This window comes from Gossypium hirsutum, chromosome D04 (assembly GCF_007990345.1).
Source record: "Gossypium hirsutum isolate 1008001.06 chromosome D04, Gossypium_hirsutum_v2.1, whole genome shotgun sequence".
In the NCBI taxonomy this organism is placed as follows: Eukaryota; Viridiplantae; Streptophyta; class Magnoliopsida; order Malvales; family Malvaceae; genus Gossypium; species Gossypium hirsutum.
Window position 1 is genome coordinate 19,713,880 of NC_053440.1, and position 16,669 is coordinate 19,730,548.

The following is a 16,669-nucleotide window of genomic DNA, read 5'->3' on the forward strand; positions in this document are numbered from 1 at the left end:
TCACAAGTCCACAAAAAAAGAATTGAATGAAGCGCCAATGATCCAGTCCAAGAAAGTTAAGTTTTTGTTTTTGTTTCTTCTCTCATGCATTGCATAATTTCTTTTATCGTTTGTGTGCATATTCATACTTGTTATATACTTTTCATGATTTTACATGCATTGAGGACAATGCATCCCTTAGGTTTGGGTGTATTGTACATCTAGGTTGCATTTGGTATTTAGTATGTTCATTTTGGTATATAAGATATTTTTCCATGACATAATAACTATTGAAATACTGCAGTTTTTCTTTATGATGTTTGATGATGAGCTTAATTTTTTTTCTCGATATACCTAGAACATGTAACAATGGATTGGGTAAAGTTAGCTTAGGCTAAGTTGCTTGGAAATTGATTTTTAAAACTGGGATGTCCTATACTCTATTTTTTAAATATAGTAAGTATCTTCTAATGCCCTTAGGGATTTTTGAAACCAAACATTAGTTAAATTGCTACAACATTTTATTTAAATAAGTATTCACTCCAATGCTTAGAGTTTCTAAGTAAGTTAACATCACTTTGTTTGCTCCATCGTGCTGCTTATTAGAAAGAAAGGTCTATGTAAGTGTGTCTGATATAATTTTAGGGGCATTCAGCAGTAGCAAAGAACTGAGTAGCTAAGGAAGTATTTGTATGCTCCATCCATCTTTTTAGTTAAAGGCCTTAGCTTCATGAGTGACTTTTGGTTTAATTGCAACATGATAAGGTACTCGGCAATTCAGTGTATGCTCCATCGTGATTGTCAAGTCAAAAACGTTTTTGTGACATGACTAAATCCCTTAATATGGTTTCTAGTAAAAGAAAAGGAAAAAAGACACTAAATATATGAAAATGTTAAAAAAATATTTTGATATGGGTTTAAAGCAAGAGACTTTTGTTTAGGTAATGAATGAACTAAATGAATAAAAAATTATTTTCTATAGGAGAAAATAAAGAATGCATGGGTACACAGGAAATTTTGTTTTTAGCGAGAAATTTTTGCACTGCCTTTGTTGAACAAACCTTTGACATTCGAATTAGTTTTAGGAAGGGAGAATTTTGCTAAGAACGGAGGTATAAATTGATTTTCAAACAGCTGGGCAGCACAATAAGATTTTTTTGCCAAGGCAAAATGGTGCATTCATGCATTTAAGTGTATTTTGATTAAGGACAAGCAATAACTCAGGTTTGGGGGTGTGATAACTCTTGAAAAGAGTTATATTTCATGCCTTTAGACCTAGCTAATTTCTTTTACTTAAGAAAATTTCTTGCATTTTAGGACATTTTAGTTAGCATTTTTAATATTACATTTTGATCGGATTCAGGTACTAAAGTGGTCAAGTTATTATAATAAAATGCAATAAATACTATGGTAAAGCTATGGTAAATATGCAATGGCAATTACAAAGAATAATGATGTATGCAATATGTGGAATAAATGAATACTTAGAAATGTAATGACAATTATGAGAATAACTTCGTGAATAATATGCAACGAATAAATAAACGTCTAAGAATACTATGGCAAAGCTACTTCGGTAAAGATAAGGGTTATGCAAAGTTGAGTGGGAAGGTCGGGATTACTAAGAATCTACTTTTCTTGTCACCAATCCCTTAGCAAAATCAAACTTAACCTACTAGTCAAAAGAGTTCTTTCGTGTAACACCTCAAACCCGGCCTAGGAGTTATGGACGAATTTGGTGTGTCACATTGAAGTGTCTTTCGAAAATCGAACTTGTTGGTAAAAATTTGTTTCTAAGTTTAAAATAAACCCCTTTATTGTTAATTAACAAATCAACTAGTCAAAACGTTTTTCTTGTTATCTGATATTGTCTTAATAGGTTGATCTAAAATAGCGGAAGCTTTTGAATACTCTAAAGTTTAAATTTCATGTCTTTGAAAACAGTAATTATTTTGAAATTCGTCTTCTCCTAAACTAGTAGTTTAAAACAAGTAAGCAAAAGCACAATTAAAAATTTATACAAACATAAATGACCTTATTACATAAACAAAACCCAACACAAACTTTAAATTTAAATAAAAGCAAGCGTAGAACAGCTGCAGTTGTGTGGCCACCTCCAAGTCCATCGCAAGACCAAATCGCCTATGGTTGAGGATTACCTATACAGTTAAAAGGACAGGGTGAGTTTATGAAACTCAGTGTGTAATCCCCTACCGAACAGTCAGCCTAATAAAAGCAAGTGTAGAACAACTGCAGTTGTGGGCCTTAGCCCAATACAATAACAATGTGGGCCTTAGCCTAATACAGTAACAGTACAGTGCAATAATGCAACCCATCCCAATCCAACCAACATACCACTTCGTACCACCAACACACCATGTGGGGATAAAATCGACCCACCTAGCTAACATACCAATATCGCAGCAAAGCTGCCAGTAATAGTATCGTAGTGAAGCTGACAGTAACAGTATATGTCGCAAAGCCACTAGTACAGTATACTTCCCCTATATCAGTATCCCAACCCCATGTAGTACGTCATGTCATAAATCATACGTGTATGCAGAAGTCATACTCTGTAACAGTCATATATATATCATAGAACAAATCAGCCATACATAACATAAGGCCATAACGGTCATTTCATCTCCTAGGGGTATAATAGTTATTTTACCCTAGGAGGGTATTTTGGTCATTTTACCTTACGGTGGTATTTCGGTCATTTTATCCTACGGGGAGGGGGTATTTCGGTCATTTTACCCTACAGTGGTATTTCAGTCATTTTACACTACGGGGGTATTTCGGTCATTTTACCCTACGAGGGTATTTCAGTCATTTTACCCTACAAGGGTATTTTGGTCATTTTACCCTATAGGGGTATTTTAGTCATTTTACCTTATAGGGGTATTTCAGTCATTTTACCTTATAGAGGTATTTTAGTCATTTAACCCTATAAGGTATTTCGGTTATTTTACCTTATAGGGGTATTTCGGTCATTCTACCTATTTTGGGGTCTCGATGTAGATATCAACCTCTCGAAAGGTCCCCAATCGCCTCGAGTGACTCAGGTAACCTAAATGGTTATAACAGTGTAAATAGGGCCAAGGCCCATTACTCGGCCCAAGAAGGCCCACATGCTTGTGCGGCCCGTTCAGCCTAGATTTTTCCATGGCTATGAGATCTACATAGCCCAATCTAGTATTTGCCACAAATCGAGGATTTGTAATCAACACTCTTGCTTACACTCACCTTTGTAATCAACAACACAATGGAGCAAACAAAGTGATGCTGACCTACTTGGAAATTCTAAACAGTGAAGTGCCTACTGTCCTTTATTAAATAATGCTGTGGCAATATACCTAATGCTCGGCTTTAAAAATCCATAATTTCATTAAAAGATACCTACTATATCCCAAAAAAAATTGAGTATAAGGCATCTGTAACGTGTAGGTTTGTGCAAGTGTACATAGTCGTTATCAAGTAATAAGTAAGATCAAGTTATCATCTCCACATTGATTGTATTTGTGCTTAGTCACTTAATTTGTAAAATTATATTAACAATTTGGTAAATAAAAACACAATATAGTTGAGAAGTGGTGATCAAAATATATTAAACTAAATGCAATGATCCCTAATGCAAATTATCCTAAGTATGCAAACTATATGAATGAAATAGATTTTAGTAAAATTAAACACAATTTGAAACAATTATAACATAAATAAACTAAGATAATTACTTTAATCAAACTCAATTTATTATCAACATGCGTAATAACATTTGAAAAACATTCCATGGCAACTCGATATTTCATGAGTTTAGAAACCACATTAGGTCCTTTCGGAATCCTTTACTTAGTAAATACGCATTTTACTGATCATTATTTACTAAGGGGTTCTTAGCATTCATGTGAGGTAACAGAGACGTGTCAGGTTTGAAACAATTTAATCACACAAATCGAAAGACTATGCAGATAACAGAGCTTGGTCGGAGTTGTTATGCAACCTTTAATTTAATCGGGTTAGGATGTAAATTGAGCATGCACATTTCAATAATGTGTCCATTAACCGTCGTCTCATCAGGATTGCTCATCTAATTCAGGTGCATTTCAATCATGTATGAACGAAATACATACTTGATTTTAATTGAAAGCATGATCAATTGAGGCACAAACATTATAAGCATGAATCAAATAAATATTATTTAATCAAAGCAATCATCCTAGCTTAAATAAAATTAAGCTAACATTGTTGTAAACAAGAACAAAGAACACATAGCAAACATCTTTATATTAAATTAAAGAAAATGAAGATTAAACCCAAGATTCTAACTGACGAGGCTCTTTCGTTCCATTGCTTTTGCCCTTTGCTTATGGCTCTCCAAAGTGGCCGACCAAGGGTTCTTTAAGAGGCTTAATTGCTAAAATCTCTATGAAGAGATGATGCTAGGCATGGGAATGGAAAAGGCTAAGAGAATTTAGAGAAAAGAGATAATGATGCTTGAGGGATGAAGAATGAAGGAATGAGAGGGTCTTATTTATAGGTGAGGAGAGGGGGATAGTTTGCTAAAATTAGGAGTTTTCATCTTTTGAGGCATCTTCCATGGGTGGCCGGCCATAAATTGAACAAGTTGAGCAGATTTTTCCTTGATTTTTGGTCAATTTGAGTGCCACAACAACTCAGGACTGAGACTCTATAACACCCCGAATTTTGGGACTAGAAGAAATAGGTTTTGAAAACAAGGGAACAGTTAGAATACTGCACATAAATATTTAGTTTTCCAAGAAAGTGACATAAATGAATGTCTACTTCAGTGAGCAGTGCTTGGAAGTCACATAAAAAAAGTGACGTAAAGTGATTTAGGAGTGTTTGGAAGTGTCTGAGAAGACAGGGGTTCAAGACCTGGGTTGCGCAATGGAGTATTTATTTTGCTGCTTGAGCCGTGTATGTAGCAGAGTTGGAGTGAAATACTGTCGAAGGAAGTTTGAACTGGTCATGGAGGGAGTTGAGGAGAAATCGGTGGAATGATAAGGGGAGAGATTTGTGGAGAAAATCGAGGAGTTGTTGAGAGGAAGAGTTATGTTGAAATTGGACTCTAGCACTTTAGGAATTTCGGCTAGAGGGATTGCTAGTGCCGAATTTGGCTTTTGACATTTTGTGCAATTGGAGTCTTGTGTTATTTTCTCTACTTGTTTGATTCTGGTCAATTTCGTATTGCAGCTATTGTTTTTGGCAAGTTTCTTCTCGGGTTTGTACATTTTTCTATTCCGTTTTCTCCTTTCCTCTTCTCTCTGTTGGTCGAATAACCCTCCCTTCTCCCCTCTCCTTTTTGCTGCCAAACCTTCTTTTCTCTCTTCCCTTTCCATCTCCCTCTTGGCCGAATTTCGTTCCTCACCTCCTATTTTTCTTTGACTGAAAGTTCTCCTCTCTCTCTCTCTCTCTCTCTCTTTGCTTTGATTCTTACCTGGTATTATTTTATTTTTCCTTTTGAATTGAGAACTATCTCATTTCATTGTTTGAGGTTTGGTCGATTGTACTCCTCTATTCGATCACTTCCTGTGCTGATCTTCTTTTCGTCCCTGTTGCTATTCAAGTGCTGCAAGTATTGCAGATTGTTGCAATGCACCTCACTTTTTGTTTTAATCATTTCCTTTCCAATCTTTATCTTTAAGCCGAATACCCCTCCTGGCCACTATTATGGCCGAGTTTTAGTCTATGAAAGTCATTGTTGTGGTGCAGATTATCGTTGCAACATGTGATCACTTTTAGGTTAGCGGTTTCGAACAGTAGGGTTGCCCTTATACAAGCAAGGTAAAGATAGTGATTTTTGGGTTGTGTCTTGTAAAAGAGGGTGTCTTACCCTAACGATTAAAGGACTGATGTTGGATTATCTTGAATCTAGGTTGGGTACGTGGAGGTTGAGCTCTTCTCGTAATCAGGTGTGTAATCACACTCTCTTTCAACTGCAAATCGGCAAAAGCCGAAGAGCCAAAAAAGACGGCGCTAAGACCGTAAGGATGCACGAACGCTCGAGTGGTAAACCGAGGCCACAAAACCCGGTGTGGGACTGTAGAGGCCCCATGAGCATTATCATGGGCTTAGGCTGAAATCAACGTCTAAAATGACTGAAATACCCTCGATGGGTAAAATGATTGAAATACCTTCGATGGCTAAAAATACTGAAATACCCTCGATGGGTAAAATGACTGAAATACCCTCGATGGGTAAAATTATCGAAATACCCCCGATGGGTAAAATTATCGAAATACCATCGATGGGTAAAATTACGAAAATACCCTTGATGGGTAAAATTATCGAAATACCCTCGATGGGTAAATTGATCGAAATACCCTCGATGGGTAAAATGACTAAAATACCCCCGATGGGTAAAATTATCGAAATACCCTCGATGGGTTAAATTACTGAAATACCCTCGATGGGTAAAATTACCAAAATACCCCTAATGGTTAAAATAACTAAAATACCCTCAACGGGTGAAATGACCAAAATACCCTCGATGGGTAAAATAACTGAAATAGCCTCGTTGGGTAAAGTAACTAAAATTATCGAAATACCCTCGATGTTTAAAATGATCGAAATACCCTCGATGGGTAAAATGATTGAAATACCCTTGATGGGTAAAATTATCGAAATACCCTCGATGGGTAAAATTATCAAAATATCGTCGAAGGGTAAAATTATCAAAATACCCTCGATGGGTAAAATTACTAAAATACCCTTGATGGGTAAAATTATTGAAATCCCCCGAAGGGTAAAATTAACGAAATACCCTCAATGTGTAAAATTATAGAAATACCCTTGATGGGTAAAATGACTGAAATACCCCCGAAGGGTAAAATGGCCGAAATACCCTCGATAGGTAAAATTACTGAAATACCCCTATAGGGTAAAATGACCGTTATACCCCTAGGAGATGAAATGACTATTATGGCCTTATGCTATGTTTGACCGTTTTGCTTTATGATATTTATATGACTCTTACTGAGTATGACATATTGCATTCACGTATGATCTATGACATGACATACTGCATGGGGTTTGGATTCTTATATAGGGGAAGTATATTGTACTGGTGGCTTTGCTACAAATACTGTTACTGACAGCTTTGTTGCGTTACTGATAATGACAGCTCTGCTGCCTTACTATTAGTGGCAACTTTGCTGCGTTACTATTATTGCCAGCTTTGTTGCGATATTGGTGTGTTGGCTAGGGGGTCGATTTTATCCCCACATGGTGTGTTGGTGGTACGGAGTGGTGTGTTGGCTGGATTGGGATGGGTTGTATTACTGCATTTGCACTGTTACTGTATTGGGCTAAGGCCCACACTCTGTTACTGTATTGGGCTATGGCCCACACACTGTTACTGTATAGGGCCCAGGCCTAGACTAATTTTGCATGTTGTATGTTGATTGTTTGGTAGAGGATTACACACTGAGTTTTCATAAACTCACCCTCTCTTCTAACTGTGGAGGTAATCCTAAACCTTAGGCAATTCAGTGCTGCGAAAGACTTGGAGGTAGCCACACAACTGCTGCTGTTTAAAATTTGCTTTTATTTTTATTTTATTTTATGCTGGGTTTTATTTTTGTAATAAGGCCTTTAAGTAGCTTATGTTTTTAATTGGGCTTTTTCTTATTTATTTTAAACTTAGAAACAAGTTTTTTTTCCAATGAGTCTAATTTTTCGAAGGACACTTCAATGTGACACACTAGATACGGCCATAACTCCTAGGCTGGGTTTGGGCTATTACAGGCTCAGTCAAGTGAAAATCTTCAGGTAAATCTCTAATTTCTTTAACTCTTCAAGGACCTTGTGCAATTGAACCAAAGAGTGGTTTATGGACAGCCATGTGTAGCCGAATTTTGGGGTTGACTTGGTCTCCAATTTGGATGGTTTTGTAATCCAATAAAGCTATCAAACCTGTCCAGAATAAATCAACAAGTTTAGAGGACCAAAGAATAAAATTTATCCAATTTAATTAATTAATTAAAAACCCAAATTATTAATGAAATATTTTAAAATGAATTACTAATATTAATTTATATTTTATTATTTAATTAAATCATGCATGACCCACTTTATGTCTTAAAAAATATATTTAAAGTAATATAAAATAAGCCATTTATTGCATGAAAACTATATAATAAAGCATAAAATCACATTTTAATAATTTCTATATCCTAATTTCATATTTTGACATATTTCATTAATTTATTAAATAATTTCTTAGTTTTATCAATGGATTTAAGTAAAAAGGTGATAAATTACATCAAAAAAATCCTATATATTTTTTCGTTTAAACTAACCTATCAACGGGTCAAGGCAGAACATTAAGTCCCTATGGGATTACTTCAACCTATTTTTATTCCACAATGGAAATGGGAATGCATAACAATAGATTTCATCGCCAGATTACCGTTATCTCCAAATAAGAGAAATGTTGTTTAGGTGATAGTTTATAGTTTCATAAAGTCGGCTCGTTTTATTGCAGTCAAAATAGATTGCTCTCTACAATAGCTAGCTGAAGTTTATACTCGAGAGTCGTCAGATTACAAGCGTACCTATGTCAATTATCTATGATCAGGATCCTCGATTCACTTCAAGGTTTTGGAAGCAACTGCATGAGTTACTCGGTACGAGGCTAAATTTTAGCATGATTGTTCACCCTTAGACGGACAGACAATCTAAACATCTTATTCAGATTCTAAAAGATATGCTTCGAGCCTATGTGATTGACTTTGAAATTGGTTGGAAACGTTATTTACCTTTTGCTGAATATGTGTACAATAATAGTTTCCAATCGAGCATTCAAATGGCTCCTTACGAAGCTTTATACGGTCGGAGATGTAGCACTCTCGTATGTTGGTCTAACTTGTGCGAGAGGAAAGTGATTGGAAAAGAATTTATTCAAGAAACGAAAAAGATGGTTAATGTGATTCAAGACAGATTAAAAACAGCTTCCGATAGATAGAAATCCTATGTAGATTTGAAATGACGGGACATTGAATACTCAGTGAGTGATAAGGTCTTTTTACAAGTGTCTCTGTGGAAGAAGGTGTTGCATTTCGAAAGAAAAAGAGAAATTAAGCCCTCGTTTTATAGGTCTGTGTTGCGTATCAACTAGCATTACTAGTAGAGTTAAAGAAAATTCATAATGTTTTTCACGTGTCAATGCTCAGTAGATATCAGTCAAATTCATCTCATGTTTTATCAGTAGAAGAAATTGAAATTCAACCTGATCTGACATAAGAAAAATAACCGATTGAGATTTTAGCTTGAGAGGTGGAAGAGTTACGTAACAAATGAGTCCCATTACTGAAGGTTCTTTGGTATAGCCATAATGTTGAGGAAGCGACGTGGGAGTTAGAAGAAACAACGAGATCTCAATATCCTCAACTCTTTTCAAATAAATATCCAGGACGAAATTTCTTAAGGGGAGGAGATTTGTAACGACCTGAAAGTCAGGGTTGTCAAAAAATGTACTTTTGAAACCTCGTTTTTGTGAATAGGGTTTATAAAAATTATCATTAAATATATATGGAGTTACCTTAGAAGGCAATGGAATAATAGTTAAATATTTTTAAAGTATTATGTGTCAATTAAAGTAAAAAGGGACTAAATTAAATAAGGGATAAAAGTAAGGATTACTACTAAATTTTAAGATGGAACTAGTTTCAAGGAGTTATTAAGTAAATAAGCCATAATTTATATTAGTAAATGGTGGTTGATGGTTTTAATCTATTTTATTAGTATTTTACATATGTATTATGTTAGAAAATTAATTAGGTTAAAGAAAAAAAATAGATGTGAGATATAATTAGTGGGGAGGAGAAAAACAAATTTATTAGTTTATATTTTTACTTGTTTTCGAAACCATCAGGAGATTCGACCATGAAGCTTTCTTGCATGCTTAAATTTGTAAGTGAGATTTGATTATTTTGGCATGAAAGTTATGCCTTTGATGTTTTAATGTTATGAACTAGTTTGTCCATATTGAAATTTTGAGAATGAATAAAAATTATGGAAGTTACCATGGAAGAGAAATTCAATGGATTGATGATACTTGTTGAATATTAATTTTCTTTGAGGTGATAATTAGAGTATAAGTTTTGGTAGGCTAATGTGGTCAAATTGTGTGGTCATTTTGTTAGTAATAACTTCTAGGGACTTAAATGTTTTCAATTCAAAATAACATGGTTTAAATTGTTAATTTTTGCAAAGACTAGGGACTATTTTAGGTGGATTATTATTTACATATAAATTATTAGTTAGCTATGAAATTTAACGAAGATGTGATTAAATTAAACATAGATGTTAATGATTGAATATGGTCAAATTCTATGTTTGGTGTTGGTGATTAGATTGTGCAAATGATAAAATGTTGGGATAATTTTTATAATAAATAATAGAATGATGTGATTGCATAAATGTATTTATTAAAGTGTCGGAATAGCATAAATTGAATGAAATTATAAACTTTGATCAAGGAATTAATCGATCAGACATGAATCGTGGGAAAATGAAAGTAACTGAGTAGTCATCAGCCTCACTAATTAGACTATTTTGTTAAGGTAAGTTCGTAGTCCCCGAACTAGAACTTTATAGATTGTATTAATTAACTTAGATATTACTTGATGTCTTATATTATATCCCTAATATATTTGTGAATCTAATTGAATGGTAGTTTAAGGAATGCGGCATTAAGGAATAAATTAATGTTTGATAGGTAGATAATTGGAATGAAAGTGTTATTAAACTATGAAATGTGGTAGTGAGTTGTGAGAAATAATATTATGGATTTTCAAATGAGTAATTGACATCGTCGATTTAATCGACTAGCACTGGGCGTAAATATCGTTGGTTTATCCAACAAGAGCTGGGCTCACTGTTGATTCTGTCAGTTTATCTGACTAGCGCTAGGCGCAACTTTTGTTAGCATGTCTGACTAGTGCTGGGCACACAATCATCGGTCTAACTGACTAGCGCTGGGCACAAACGTCGTTGGTTTAACCAGCTAGAGCTGGGCTCACATTTAATATCGTCAGTTAATCTGACTAATGCTGAGCATAAACTCTTTTGTTGTTTATCTGCTAGGCACCGAGTGGCATGTAAATAGTGGACCATACGGTAAGATTATATGACTTATAGAAGAAGGTTGTTTATTGGTATCATGAAAGAAGAACGAAAAATTTTATTTGGTTGAGATAAATCTCATATGATTTGGTTATTCTTGTGGTTAATTATATAAATACAATCTATTAAATGTGAATTGGTTTCTATGTTCGCAGGTTAGAAAAATAGTAGACTCGGACTCGGCATCCTTCAAGAATCTCATACTCAACGTTAGTGAGGTCTTCCTTTTGTAATTTTGCCATGTACCTAAGGTGTGTCTATATCCTTGAAGTTGAATATTTTGGATATGAATTTATAAGCTTGTATATATATACATAGATATATGATATGTTTCATGTTTTAGGTGATGGTTGGTTTTTGCTTATATGCTTATTTTATAGGAAAATATTCAATGAAAGTAGTTATTTTGATAAAAATGAGTATAGGTTATGTTTATACTATATTCAATTATTTGATTGTTTGAGTTTTATTTGAGATACCTATGAAGGGTATATTGGTTGTGGATAGATGTTTTAAATGTGGTGTCAATGAAGGAACATTGGTTAGGTATTAAGATGTTTGTTTATATATGATTTTAGCATGTTTTATTGAGTTTTGTTGTTGTTAAAGGTCCATCCTTAAACTGCATTTAGGTAGTTGATTGGTTATGCTTGTATTGGTTTGGAAAAGGCTTCTTTTTAGGTGATTTTTAGACCACACGAGCGTGTGTCTCAGTCGTGTGACACACGGCCTAGTCACACAACCGTGTGTCCCTTGTAGGTTCATTTGCATGCAAGTTAGGCAATTACACGGCCTGAGACACGGGCGTGTTGCTTCGTCGTGTGACCCAAGTCAGTGAGTTACACGGGCATGAACACGAGCTAGGACACAGTCGTGTATCCCTACTTCGAATGTCCACACGGCCTCAAACACAGGAGTGTGTCTCATCCGTGTGACTCACACGGCTTGGCTACACAGCCGTGTGACCCCTATAGTCAAAATTTTAAAACTTTTTCTTAAACTTTCCAAATGTTTTCAAATTTGTCCTGAATTGTTTCTAACGCATTTTTAAGGCCATGAAGGCTCGATTAAGGACGATATGTGTGTACATGAATGGATTATAATGTGTGTATGTTCATATATGAAAAGTATGTTAAATGTTCTGATTGTACAGTAACCCTCCGTAACCCTAATTCGGTGAAAGATATGAGTTAGGGGTGTTACAAGTGATAACCATATAAATGCCCAGTTTGGCCTTAAAGAGGCGCAAGATGAACGTACCGAGTTTGCAGACAACATCACAACTAAGGGTTTAACACAAGTTTTGAATGATTTATGTGTCGAGGGCACATAATGGATTGTCTCTAATCAGGAATGCTACACTATTGAAAGGGCTTCACTGAAACCGATTGGGAAAGTGTGGTATCATTTCTTGAAAATTCGGCTTATGCCATCCGTGCACAATACCACCGTTTCCAAGGAAAGGGTGTTGTTGTTGCATTCTATTATAAAAGGAAGAACGATTAATGTGGGAAAGATCATTTTTCAAGAAGTCGATCGTTGTGCTAAGAAGAATGTAGAAAGTTTGAATTTTCCTTCTGTCATTACTGCATTATACAAAACTACTAATGTTCCATTTATTGGTGCTGAGGATATTACCCCTAATAAGAGTGGACTAACAAGGGCAATTTTTGCGAAGCTCAGAGGCATTGATATTGCCTCGAAAACTCAACAAAGTCAGGCTTCTATTGTCACGCGCATTCCCCCAGCAAAACCTTGAGTCACTCAGGGCTTATTCAGTTAGCAAATATTGAATTCCCTGAAACACCTAGAGCAAAGGATGTCCTTGTTTGGAAGTTAGCAGTACCAACTAGCTAAAGAGTTGGTCCAGGCTAAAGAGCACCAGGTTCAGTATTGGTCATATGTGAGGGATAGGGATTTGGTAGTAAAGCGATCTTTGCAAAAGAATTTTTTGAAACCAATGCCCTGATTTCCTATTTTCCGCATGGTTTTGCTCCCATCTGCTATGACTAAAGTAGAACTAGCTCCACCTACTACCAGAGCTGACTCGAAAAATGAAGAGACAAATGCTGATAATGGACAAGCTGCTAAGGAAACCAAGAAGTCAACATCCGTTGAACCTAAGAAAGATAGAGATGAAGGAAAGGAAGGACAAAATGACCATACTACTGTTACAACTCTAGCCATCGCAAAAGGTAAAACTCCTGTACCACCATCTCCACCAACCTCGGTGACAGCACAGTATCGTGTGATTGATTAGTTGATCGATGATCTCATAGAAAATGATAAGGAAGGCGAGGATGTCAACCCCTCAAAAGGGAAGATGAGGTACAAGGTCAGTGCCCACAAGTCCATGTGAAGAACTGAATAAAGTACCTACAAAACAACCCAAGCCAGATAAGTTTTTTTTCTTTTGATGGTCATGCATTTCATTTCATTTTGCCATGACATTTGTCTATCCATCGCATAATTTTGTTGCATGCACATGCATTGAGGACAATGCATCCCTTAGGTTTTGGGGTGTATTGTGAATTTAGGTTTTGGGGTATATTTTCAATATACCTAGAACATGCAGTAGTGGATTGGGTGAATTTAGCTTAGGTTAAGATACTTGAAAATTAATTCCTAAAAATAGGATGTTGTAAACGGAAAAATATATAGGATTTTTCCTATGTAATTTATCTCCTTTTTACTTAAATCCGTTGCAAAAACTAAGTAATTGTTCAATAAATTAATGAAATATGTGAAAATATGAAATTAGGACATAGAAATTATTAAAATGTGATTTTATGCTTTATTATATAGTTTTCACGCAATAAATGGCTTATTTTATATTAATTTAAATATATTATATTTTTTAAGACATAAAGTGGGCCATACATGATTAAATTAAATAATAAAATATAAAATTACATTTAATAATTCATTTTAAAATATTTCACTAATAATTTGGGTTTTTAATTAATTAACTAAATTGGATAAATTTTATTCTTTGGTCATCTAACTTGTTGATTTATTCTGTACAGATTTGATAGCTTTGTTGGATTACAAATGTAACACCCCTTACCTAAGACCGTTGTCGGAGTCGAGCACGAGGCATTATCTGATTTAACTTACTAATTCGGAGCATAAAAATTTGTTTTTTTAAAAACAAATTTATTTGCTCACGTTCATTCAATATATCCCTAAAAAGAGCCCTCGAGACCCTAAAACATGCAACGAACACGGTTCGAGTTCAAACCGGGAACATTAAAAATTTTCCAAATACTTAAACAAATTAAAATAATTTATTTCACTATTCACAATAAAACTGTCCACTTGTGTAACAGTTACTAATTTAATTATAACTCGAGTTATGAAACTTAAAATTTAGATCTGTAAATTTTCCCTGAAACTAGACTCATATATCTTCTTACAATAAAATTTCCAGAATTTTTAGGTCATCCAAATAGTACAGTTTATTCATTAAAGTCTCCCCTGTTTCACTGTTCGATAGTTCTGACCCCTCTTCACTAAAAATCAATTATCTCATTGTAAAAAATTCAGATAATGTTATCGTTTGTTTTTTTTTTTTTGAAAAAATACTCACTAAGGAATCTAGACATATAAATTATATCTCATAAGTCTTTCTATAAAATTTTTAATGATTTTCTAAATTCAGAACAGGGGACTTCAAAAACCATTCTGACCCTGTCTCACTTAAATGCAAATATCTCATAATATAAAATTCCTTTGCCTACACCGTTTCTTTCATGTAAAAATATACTCGATAAGCTTTAATTATATATCTTGTTTACTATCTAATTCCATTTCTAATATGCTTGGTGATTTCTCAAAATAAAGTCAATGCTGTTGTCCAGAAACTGTTCCATTGAAAATTTTTACTCTTATAATTTCTTTGTATTAACTATCATTTAGGCATACATAACACCAAAACATGTTCTTAAATAGCCATTTCAATAACTATTCATTATCGAGCATTTACATGCTATTCATTAGCCATATCATAAGGATACACACACAAAAAATGACTAAGTCCCTATACATGCTATAACTTAAAACATTTTGAAACACAAAATACCGAGATAATCTGTTGATAGTGTGAAATGATCTCCGACGTCCTTACGATCCCCGAATTGGATTGTAAATACTACAAAAAAAGGAAAATAATGGGAGTAAGCATAAAGCTTAGTAAGTTTACAAGCAAATAAAAAACAACATTTATCATAAATAATTATACTCATAAATTATCACCAAGTATCATGGTCTTTGCTTCTTCTTTACTTACTCTCTTACTTGTTTACTAACTTGCTTACTTAAATACCTCATGATTATAACTTACTCTTCCCTTGCTGAAATTTCTTTCTCAACTAATAACTAAGATATTCTTAACTCTTATAACTCACCTGGATCTGTTTATTATGCTTTTACCTGAGCTTTCATGTAACATAGTCTATTTACTAGCCCGTTGAATCACTTGGAATACTAAGGACACTCGGGTCTCCTGTCTGATAATAACCTACCAAAGCCATGTCCTAGACATGGTCTTAAATGAGATGTTTCCTGTACTGCCAACGCCATATCCCAGATATGGTCTTACGTGAGAGTTCTTATATCGGTGCCCATGTCATGTCCCAAACATTGTCTTACGGGGGGGACCTCTCATCTCGGTGCCAACGCCATGTCCTAGACATGGTCTTACATCGGACCTCTCATAACCTCAATAATGCCAATGCCATGTCCCAGACATGGTCTTACATGGGAACTCATTCCCTTAATGTCATGACATTTTTATCCGATACATTCCTAATGTTTCAACGGGACTTTTTAACACTGATTCTCTGTCATCTCATACTTGAGTCAACATTAAATAATTTCATGAAATAAGTACATAATTTCTGGAAAATAACAACATTAATAATAATTATTGAAATATTGCATTTATTTTCCATAAACTTACCTCGGTACAAAATACGATCAAATTTATCAACTTAGTCCTCAACCTTTTTCTTTCCCCAGTCTAACTCAAGATTTCGTTCCTCTATATCTATAATAGCAATTTTAGCTTATTTAAAATCACATTCATCAAAACAGTCCTTAACTCGAAATTTGGCAAAATTATGATTTTGCCCCTAAACTTTTGCATATTTACACTTTTGCCTCAAAGCTCGGAAATTAAGCTTCATCCCTTATTCTTATTTTTTATATCATGCTGAACATCTTTCCCTTCTATGGCAACATCAAATTTCCACTCTAACATTTACTGATGAACTTTAGGTATTTTTACCGATTATGTCGTTTTACTCGTTTTCACTTAAAATCACCTAGCAAAAGTTGTTTATCATAATTTCAAGCTTTATATTCTACCATAAAACATCAAAATAAACATATTTCACCTATGAGTATTTTTCCAAATATGAACCCTAACATGAATTAATGGTAGAATAAGCTAAATCGAGCTACAAGGACTTCAAAAACGTAAAAAAAATTAAAAACGGGGCTTGGATGCACTTACTATGAGCTTGAAAATGTGAAGAAACCC